The sequence below is a fragment of the Atractosteus spatula genome, chromosome 27 (genome assembly GCF_055471065.1).
Source record: "Atractosteus spatula isolate fAtrSpa1 chromosome 27, fAtrSpa1.hap1, whole genome shotgun sequence".
NCBI lineage: Eukaryota > Metazoa > Chordata > Actinopteri > Semionotiformes > Lepisosteidae > Atractosteus > Atractosteus spatula.
This window is the reverse complement of record NC_142732.1, coordinates 8,746,147-8,757,337: the sequence shown is the minus strand read 5'-3', so window position 1 is coordinate 8,757,337 and position 11,191 is coordinate 8,746,147.

Sequence of the window (11,191 nt, the reverse complement as noted above, 5' to 3'; positions counted from 1 at the left end):
ATTATTCTTAATGACCACGCTTCACACTGTGCTTGGCTGCAGAGCTCTCGGCTTCACTTTAACTCTGTCATCCTACGATCAGCGTGCTTAATAAAGAAACACGCTGAAGTGTTCTTGGGGGCATTACAGGGACTATGCGCAGACATTTCTTTTTAGTTTATCTTCTAGTCATGACGGTCTTCTGTATCAAATGGAAATCATTATGCAAAATAAAAAAGAGTTATAGGCTGAGAGACACAATCTTAACTGCTCCTGACAGGGTCTCCTATCAAATGCTTTCTCGGTTAGCAAAAACGGCATGCAGTTACTCTCTTCTCATAAATCATTGTTAAGTGCTGGAATTCCACTCCTGTCAGTGGGGCCTGTTGTGTTAAGCCTGCAGCTCTGCTCTGATGCTACAATGCAGAGTGGCACGTGGAGAGCTGGTTTCCTGGACCAGGTGTGTGCCCAGCAGTTGGAGTGCCTGTAGGTTCTGATCGTGTTCCTTTTGTTCTTACTGCTGCTGACAGCATTGAATCTGCAGCCTTTAGGCTTTTGCTCAAGACGGTAGGTTATTTTTCATTTTTTTTTGGCACAGGCTGAAAGCAATTGCCTGATCGAGCCAGATGCTTTTATAACCCGACAGACAGGCAGAGAACAAGAGGGGAGGGGGAGAGCTTCTGGCATCTGCTGGGGGAAAGGGGTGGGCTTTGAGGTCACAAGAATATACAAAAGGTTACACACAACAGGGGACCATTGAGTCCATTTAAGCTCATTTGGTCATTAGTAGCTGACTTATCCAAGCATCTCAACCACAGCCAGTTCTTGAGAAGAGCCGATGTATCCGCTTCGACAGCTTGACTAGGTAGCTTGTTCCATGCTCCCACCACTCTTTGCGTAAAAACCCTCTACCCTGTTCTTGGTTTTAAATGCATTTACCTGTAGATGGCATGCTGACTATGAATTTATTTAAATGTAGCTGCAGTGTAACTCTGCAGTAAAAAAAAAATATGTCTGTGGGGCTAGATGAGAGGTTGTTGTTAGTGGCAGTAGGGGACTCTCACCCCTCAGTCTGTGTGGGTGCTAATGCCCCAGTATAGTGACAGGGACACTATACTGTAAAAAGGCTCCGTTCTTTGGATGAGATGTAATGAGAGTCTCCTGACTCTCTGTTGTCATTAAAAATCCCAGGGCGTTTCTCGAAAAGAGTAGGGGTGTAACCCCAGAGTCCTGGCCAAATTGGCCTTTACCAATCATGGCCTCCTAATAATCCCCATCTCTGAACTGGCTTCATCACTCTGCTCTCCTCGGCACTGAGAGCTGGTGTGTGGGGAGAGTACTGGTGCACTATGGCTGCCTGTGACTACGTTATATCATCCAGGTGGGGGCTGTGATGGTGGAGGGAAGTACCCTTGCCTTCAGGTGCCGCCTCCTCTTCACCTGGGCTCAATAATTATTAATACACTTCAGATGCAACTGACATGACCAGATGACTGCCTTTTAATTTAATTTAACTGAAAATATCTTACTAATACCTGGAACAATATTATAGGAGGGTAATTGAATCCAATTAAAAACTACACACTACTTTTTACAGTCAAAAGATTTTTTTTTCTTTTTATTATTCTACTGCTACTACTGGTACAAGGGGTCGTGGCGGGCGAGCTGCTAGTGGAGTCTGAGACGCCAGGTTTCCAGGAAAGGGTTAAACATGTGGAAGGCCCAAGCTGAGGAGCTGGATGAGGAGCAGCTGCAGGGCTGTGGCTGGGCCAAACGGGGCTGACAGAATAACAGCCTAAATAAAACAGGGATGTGTGTCACGAGATCCTAATCTCTTCCATCCGGTAATGCGGCTTAGCTTCCAGGAACCCTCGTCTGCTACTCTGATGTTGGGCTCGCTCTCCTCCCCTCCGCCGAAACTCCCAGTGAGTCGATTGCCCTCATCCCAGCCAGAGCCTCCTCAGCGGGCATCGCAGAGGTGTCAGTCCCGAAGCCCAGTGGGCTGTTTTGACATTGAATTGCGCAAACGTCTCCACACGGACTTACCTCTCATTGAGTGCTTATGGGGAGCGGTGGCTCTGTGGCTCAGGATCTGCACCTGCAGCTGGAAGGTTGCCGGTTCAAATCCCACGGCTGGCAGAGGAATCCTACTCTGTTGGGCCCCTGAGCAAGGACCTTGACCCCAGCTGTATAAATGGCTGACCCTGTGCTCTGACCCCCAGCTTCTCTCTCCCTGTCTGTGTGCCTGTATGTCTCATGGAGACCAAGCTGGGGTATGCGAATGAAATTGTATATGGCTAATCGAGTGATCTTATCTTTAGGTGAACAAGTTTTGAAAATGTTTTTTCTAAGACAAAGGGCTTAGATCCCCCTTAAACAGCCCATCAACATGAGCATGAAAGAATAATTCAAAGGCTGAGACAGATGGGGCTTCCTTTACATAGTCTGGCAGATCATTCGGCAGTTCAGGGACCCTAGAACTACATGTTTTGCATCTATTACCGTGAATGCTAGCATAGTCCGGTGAATACCGCAGAGAGCGTTGAGTTACAGCAGCTCCGCAGGTGTCACATTGTGCTTTCTTTATGCTAGCCCCATCATTAACAATCCGATAGCTGATAAAAAGCCTGAGCAGATCTTTTCCAGGATGCACTTTTCTCTTTGCTTTTCAACAAGATTTTGGGACTGTTACTGTGGCAGACCTGAGGTGTTAATGGGTTTCCTCACACACGAGCCCTGCTCTGGAAATATCCGCTGCTGTGCGGTTCGAGCATTGACAGCGCGGTCGACAGCAAGGTATACTGGTGAACTGCCCTGTCAATCAGGACATTATTCTCTCCGTAAACAGAGACAAGATTGTTTTGTGTCTGAACACGTGTCTGAAATCCATTTAAAAAAAATGCTTGTTCAGGATTGAGAAGTTTTTAGATTATACTGTATTTCAAGTTAAATACTGCACTGTATTGCACACGCCCAAATAAAATATTACCCAAATAAATATTACCCATATTACTGAAACCTCTCCTACACATGTCATATGTTTTAATAAATTGAAAGAATATAAATATATGCAAACTAATAAAAATGATCACAGGTACTTTATACTTATATGAATGTATTCTACCATATACGGAACAGGTAATGGGTTTATTCCATGCTGAAAAGAAAAGAAAGGAAACACAACGTTTCGGCTGTGGAGCCTTCTTCAGGTGTCATCCGAAACGTGCTTCCTTTCTTTTCTTTTCAATATGGAAAAAAACCATTACCTGTTCCTTTGCAGCCTACGCATGCTGACACAGTGACCTACCTGAACTACTTCTACCTTGTACACGCCTCTCTCCGTGCTCCCCTTCCACTGTAAAGGACCGGATGACCAACCCCTGGTGGCAGAAGGTGGAACTGCAGTCGGGTTCTAGTGCTATTGTTGTGGACTCCATTACTACGCAGGCAGGATGGGAGCCCAGTGATTAAACTGAAGTTGTAATTGCTGCATATTCACGTTAAACACTGTACTTGCTCCGGCTTTTATCGGTTTGTTGCAATGGTTGCTGTGCACACGTTGGTAAACCCTGTGTGGGATTTAAGGCCAGGACTTCACCCTGGACGTGCTTTGGGAATAAGAGGATCGGAGAGGGGCCTGTGCCACACTGCTCTGTGCCTGTGTGAGGAGGTGAGGGGGGTGGCGTCTTGGAAGAAGCTGATCTATCAAGAGGTGGTGCTGGGCCCTGAAGCAGGGGCTTGTGAGTAAAGAGTAACTCATTTTCTAAACAAGAAATCTGTCTCTTCACTCTTTAGAGCCCTTTTGAGTGTTTAGAAGTGCTACAGTACTTTTCTGTGAGGCCTGGTAGACTTCTGCACGGTTATTTTAATTCTCTGTTCTCTCGTGCTGTGCAGTAAATGCAGTCTTTGCAGAGTGTTTGGTACACAGGGAGCCTGGTAGCGTATGCTTGGATACAAACTGGAGCTAAAGAAATTAAAAACGACTTAGTCAGCATCAGGGGGTTTTTGCAGAGCCAGCGCGGATTTCATTTGCGGTGAATAACATGAAATGCGTGCTCGTCCTTTTCTCTGTGTCACAGTGAAACCATGCCTGTCTCCAGTCACCAGCCATAGCTAGTCTGTCCATTCACCATGATGAAAGGCTGTCTCACCCCTCCGGGAACAAAATGGCCTATTTATTTGTTCAACTGGTGCCACATATGCTCCCTAGTGTGCCGTACTGCTCTGTGCTACTGCACTGCCTCCCAGACTCCCCCACACCCCACATCCACTGATCCCTCCCGCAATGGTATTTGGGTATCATGTTTGCCCTGGGGTTTCTGCGTGGCAATCTTCACTCAGTGGAGCTTGGCCGGCACCGTGACAGGACGAGAGTACTGGCTAAGATGGAGTCCTTCAGCTGGAAGTTGATTTGTTTTAGAGACCTTACAGTGTGTACCCTTCTGAAAGCCAAGTGACACAAGTGGTGGTACAGAGGCACCGTGCCAGATTGCGCCACGAAACTGCCCCAGCCTCCCTCTGCAGGCTCACCTCGTCTCCTGACTGCTATACCATCTGCTGCTCAGTCCCTGGACTCAAATATGAGTGACAAATGGTGCCGCATTGTGTGATGTTACTGCGGTTTTTATTAATGCTCAGGAGACTCTGCTGAGAGAGCTGCATACAAATCACCTGGAAATGGCAGTCAAGGATGTGGCTGTTGGTATTTTTTCTTCAATGATTTATAATACTTTTTTTTTTAATAAAAAGAACATATATTTCAATTTGGCTAATTGAGTTGGGCCAGACAGCTTCTTCTGAGTTTCCCAGTCTGGGGAAGTACCCAAATTTGATTGACAGATTGTAAAGGGCTTAAAAGGAATGACAGAGACAGAGAAAGAATACCACCAGAGGAGACTTGTAGCTCTTTAAAGAACGGGCCACCAGGGACTGGGATCTGAGATCATGGCAGAAGACACAGTACAAGTCTGTTTTTCCTCATGCCCAGATTACACAAGTTGCATAAAAACAGACCCAAGATTTGTCTTTTTAGAATTGGAGAAGCTCTGCGTCATACAGATTACCCTCAATTCCATTGTTATGTGGTGTAGCCAATTCCCAGAGGGCTTTCACAGTTGATTTCTGATGCATCCCAGAAGGAGGACATCATGATAGACAGAACAGCCATTGGGGTGGAGGAAAGGAAATTAATCTCTGGTTTAGGCTGTCTTGAGAGTCAGTATGGGCTGGCTAGGAGTGTGGTAATTCAGTGGGGCAGCGGCCATCTGCAGCCAGAAGTTCTCCGTTTCTATGCTTCAGCTGGAAGAGTTGCTCAGCTCCAGTCAGAGTCATCGATTCAGGGGCTGAGGTACAGGAGAGCGAGGACAGAGGGGTATGTTAGTACAGCTAGGCAAGGATATATTGAGAACAATGAACAGACAATGGGCTTAGATCCCCTTTAAACAGCCCGTCAACATGAGCATCGAAGAATAATTCAAAGGCTGAGACAGATGGGGCTTCCTTTACATAGTCTGGCAGATCATTCTGCAATTCAATCAATTCTGCAGGGGCCCTGAAGCTTAATGTTTTGCATCTATTACTGTGAATGCTAACATAGTCCGGTGAATTCCGCAGAGAACGTTGAGTTATGGCAGCTCCCCAGGTGTCACATTGTGCTTTCATTACACTAACCCCATCATTAACAATCATTAACAGCTCAGTTAGTCCAATTAGGCTTGGAATTGGTTCAATAAGTGTAGCAGAAAGCTCTGGGGAGGTGAGACCCTGAAGAGGTTCCAGCCCTCAGTCAACATAAGGCACATGTGTATGCCAGGTGACTAGCATTTGTTTTAGCTGTCTGAAAATGTGCTGCAAGTATCGGTGTTTAGTTTCCCTGAGCCTTGTGAATACAATGTGTCCATGATTGGTGGGTGTGCCCCACCCCCACCCCAGTACTCACACACCTCCCTAACTTTCCCTTTCTCTCAACATCCTCAATCAGGAGTGTGGGTGTGATCTGTGTCAAAGGACATGAGGAGTGAACTGTTGTTGTTTGTTTTACTGGGGTGTATGCATGCTGCTCTATTCGTTTAGAGGTATTTCATGCAGCTGCTGTCATCGGTTTTAACTACAGCACTTGGCATTACAGAAACGCGGAGGTAAATGGCAAAGCTGTTTGCCATTTCCTCCTGTGCTGAATGACATCTGGCGGCGTTTGACAGGAGAACACAGGAGTTCCAGATTTAGAGTGTCTGTTGCACGTTGGACTATATCTGGAGCAGTGAGGAAGATCTGGACACAAATACATCCTGAAAACATTTTATCAGCCAAGGTGACACCAGACTCTGTTTCTTACCCGACATCGTGAGCCGGAACTTGCAGTTTGGGTCATATTCTGGGGTTTTTTCCTCTGGTTCCTTTTAGGGTCTTCCATTAAAGGCTCTGTATAAAATAAAGATGATGATTATTATCTGAGCTGTGTGTGATAATACAGTGGTGGAGAGAACTGTGCTGCAAAAGGCAGGTGGAAAAGAGATCTCTGCCACTGGCAGATAGGCTCTGTATCAAAGCTTTTTTACTGAAATAATGATCAAATCTTGTAACATGTCCACCAGACTCAGGAGGCAGTCGTGTGTAATTTAATGGCTGTGTTGTTGTAGGGAAACAGGAGGCTCTAGTGTAATGGGATCATTAATCATCAGGCATTCTTCTTTTTGTGCCACCCCTGCGTTTGTAGTCTCTTTTCCAAAAAAAACTGTCTTCTGCCCAGAAACTGATCCTCATTTTTGCACAAAAACAAAGCTGCTCCGTCTTAAAGGGCCAGTTGACAACACTGGCACTGAGGCTTTTCCGGACAGTTTGAATTCAGGCGCAGGACCTTTAAACTTTTTACATATATTAACCAAATCCGGATCCAGACACCACAAGCTGTAATGCCTGATGCAGAAACCCACAGACCTGTGATTGTGGATGGAAACAGAATGGGAAGGCATAGGCATTTTCTGTTCTGGTCGCTGTATGTTTTTGGTTATGTTAAGCTTGTTGGCTTTGGTGCTCATAGAATTCGTGCTTTGATTTGCCATTGCTGTTCCTGAGGGAGGGAGAGCTGTGCGGGGCAGCTGCAGAGAATAAAGGCCAGCTGAGAAACACTCCACCGGAGCAGGATCTGCACTGACGTCACTCAGCCGGCAGCCCTGTGTATAGCCCAAGTGTGAAGAAAAAAAAGCACAGCAATGACATCATGGGAAGGTTTAGCTCTGAGCTGCGTTTACTGGAGCGATGCTCTTCGGAGAGGTGCTTTCCAAAGTACACTAGCAAAAACCCCGTGTAAATTCATTCCTCGCGCTCTGAAAACGCCTGAAGCGCTAATGTGTTTGAAAAGTAATGACTGCTATGATCTGACAGGCCTTCATCACAAAGAGAACCCCCCTCCCTTCACATCAGAAACACAAGTCATCTTCCTCTTCGTCTGTGACCCCAGTTCTTCTGCAGGGCTCACGGCCAGCAATCATTTCCTCCCTTTCTTTATCAGATGGCAACACACTGCCCGTCAGTTTGCAAGCAATTATAACACCTGTTTTTCCAAATCCTACTGAAGAGGTGGTACTGTAACATTATCACCCCAGGGAATATCGAGCTTGTACCCTGGCAGTATCTTTTACATCAGATTCCCTTGGAAAACCAATCAGGAGTAGACAGCCTCAGACCACAAGTCCCTAGGTTCCTGTGGATTTAAAAGGCTCCTTTCAATTAGCACCTGATTACAACCTGGAAAGCACAGCTGATTAGACATCTTGCCCACTTAGGTGGTTCAATTATGTAATTTTGTTCTGGGATGGAATGAAAACCAGAAATGGAGACGGGGCTCAAGGACACGGACTGCCCATCCTTCCTCCAGGCATTCACCAGCCATGAGATGCTCAACTCCAGTCCTGTAGGGCCAGACGATTTCTGGTTTTCATTCCACCCGAGCCCTTAATTACCTAATAGATTGTATTATTTGCTTAAGTGGACAAGTCGACGCCTCTGATTGTACTTAAGAAGCTGGCGATTTAAAGAGACTTATAAAACCTGCTGGGTAGCAGCCCTAGAGGAGCAGATCTGGGCTCTGTTCTAGACTTAACTTTCTCCACATCCCTCTGTATTAAGGTATTTGACCAGGTCCTCTGCTTTAGTTTAAATTCTTATGTTATTTTTAAAAAATTCACTTTCATGCAACTTCTTCCCTCCCTACAAGGTCTTTTCGAGTCTTTTCGCTCTGCACCAGAGTTTTCTTTTCTTAACTGCTTTGACCTCTGTCTCAGTTCGATAGGCTGTCACCTCCACATGACCCTAATAGGTCAGTAAAAGTAGAGAGCAGTCATTTTACCATTTCCTTTGTACAAATGCACATTTGTTTCATTTGAAGCCCATAGCAACTGGTGCTGATTAAGCTACGTCAGTTGCTCTGTATTTTGAAATCAAAGCAAAAATGCCATGTTTTCTGTGTTAAACTAAAAGATGTAACTTAAACAAGAGCCCCAGCATATTTCTATCTACTTGTGCAGAAGGATTTTTGTTTGTGAGTGAATCAAGTTAAACAAGCAACTTGGATTAAAAATCACATTCCCTTGCGCACTGTGGTTATGGAAAATTCAGGGAAAGAATGTGCCATCGTGTAAAGTTTTTCCAAGGTGACACACGTTTGGCAATCTGGACGGCTCATTTTGCCATATATCAGTACTTTCTGCTTAAAAGCGTCTGTGATCCTTCTGTATGATTCACTGTGCAGTCTGCCTCCATCAGAAAGAGTCGATCTTGGCTGCCCTCAATCGCTGGCCACTCCAAAGACATTGTTCATCTCTCTACTGCATTTGCAGTGTCTTTTAGACTCTCACTCTCGGTACCTAATCTGCTGCCATTCAAGGAGTCTCAAAGTGCCCTTAAGGAAAGTCATCTGAAGACACGACTCTGCTGATGTCTCAATGCATAGTTGGCCATTTATTTTGGCCGTTCCTCTATTTTCTGTGTTAGACGCAAAGTCAAAGACAGTGGAGGTACCGTGCAGCTCACTGTCCCAGAGCACTGAGAGTGCTAAGGAGAGGTCCCATCCAGAGACCAGCTGAGCAAATGGCTTTGCATGGAGAGTTATTCAGTGAAAACATCCAGGAAGACAATTATATCCATGTGCCTTTATCAAAATCTTAAGAATGTTTTGTTAATTTCACAGAAACAAATTCCGTTCAAATGTGTTGCAATTTGAGCAGGGCGTGGAAGAGATCCAAAGGGGGGGTCAATACTTTCTACACTCACTGTAAATCTAGACTCAACCCCTTTCTGTTCTGAAAGGCTTTTACTTAGTGTGTGTGTCTGCGATATTTTCTAATGTCTGCTGAACTTCTAACCAAGTTTCTTTCTTATACAGTATGTACTTAACTCTGTAATTTAACTAGCACTTTGAAATAATGTATTATTATTATTATTATTATTATTATTATTATTATTTCATGCCTGGCTTTCTGGTTTGGCCAGTCATTTCTCCATATTTGGGGGATCCCCTTCATCTTCACCCCACCCTACTTCCAGTTGGCAGCTTGTCTGCAAGTGTCCAGGCATTGAGCCTCACCCAGAACCTTGCAAACAAAACCATTATGCTAGATTTTTTTGGCCACTGTATTCCAGTGCCAACCATCAGCAGGATATTTTTAAAGCAATATGGAGAATCTGCAATTATCAATACACAAGACCATCTCTGTTGTTTGTTATCTTTTAAATTGGGAAGTGTTCATGTCTTCCATTACAAAGAATTGTGTTTGCCATGCAACATTTACACGATGTGCTCACGACACCATGTCTGACTGTGCCACTGGAAAAAAAAATCAGTTCGGAAAAAAATCCAATTGCATAAAAGAGCTGAGCTCTGTTCCTAAATTATCTTTGTGCAGACTGCACACTGGGATCCCATAGGTAAAAAAATAAATACAATTAAATCCACAACAGCTTACATGTCTTGGCTTTGGCTTAGTGCAGATAACAGCTTTTACAGTTTGAAATTTCTTACTGTTGATTCAAATCTAGAGCTCCCTTTTCTCCCTGAATGTCCAGGCTACACACTTTCAACTGTGTTTGATCTGCACCAGAATTGTTAGCTATACTGCAGGTTTTGAAGCAACAAAATGCATACATCTGTCTGTGGTTCATTCTAACATGTTTTTAATGGGATAGAAAGAAAAATAAACATTTCAGATGTAATCATCAATATGCAAACGCTTCTGGTTGGTGTCAGATGGAGAGATCTCATTTGTCATTTGCCTTCAGATTCCCAATTTCACAGTTTTTTTGTTCTGATCTGACTAATCCACATAACTGCTGTCTCAGTCTGTGGGATTCTTACTCTGAGTAAGAGATTTAGGGTGAGATACTGGAATTTAAGCTTATTCTACAACTTGAGTCCCAAAACTACTAAAGTTCAATTAAGACTAATATGCGTGTGTTATGTTCAGAATAGTACCCAAGGCCTCAGTGATGCACAATCCATCTGTCAGTGTGATGTAGCCTACCCACGCAAAGTCAAAGAAAGTCATATCCTCTGACAGCAGAAAGTAAATAATATAAACTTGTTTATTAAGCAATACCATCCCAGCGTGAGTCCTAACCACTTTGCAGAATCAACTGTTAGCAAAAAGTCAGTATGCTGTATAATTAGTAGAGTGAGCAGCTGGGATCTGTCATTGAGAATAACTTCTCCAGAGTGAGGTGTCATTGATGCAGATTACGAATGGAATGAGGATGTGGTTTTTTTAACACTGCTCAAGAACTACTAATGATACTGTCCACTTGACTGTTTTTTTTTCTTTGTAGCTTATTTGGCTGCTAGTAGCTAACTTGATCCAAGGGTCTCATCCAGCATTTTCATGAAAGAGGCCAAGGTTCCAGCTTCAACAACACAACTGAGGAGCTTCGTACCTCAGTCCTTTCTGTAAAAAAAAAAAAGCACCCCCTGTTCTCAGTTTTTAACTCCTGTCCCTGTAGTTTCCACTTGTCTCCCCTGGTTTGTGTTTCATTGTTGGTTCTGAAAAGGTCCAGTTTGTTGACTCCGAGGATTCGGAACACATGGATCAGATGCCTTCATACCCTCCTTTGTTAAAAGACTCAGAGATACCGTTCTTTAAGACTGTCAGTGCAGAACATTACTTGAAGGTGGGTTTAATGTATCTGCTTGCTCTTCTTGGGTGTGGGGTAACCTCTGTTTCTG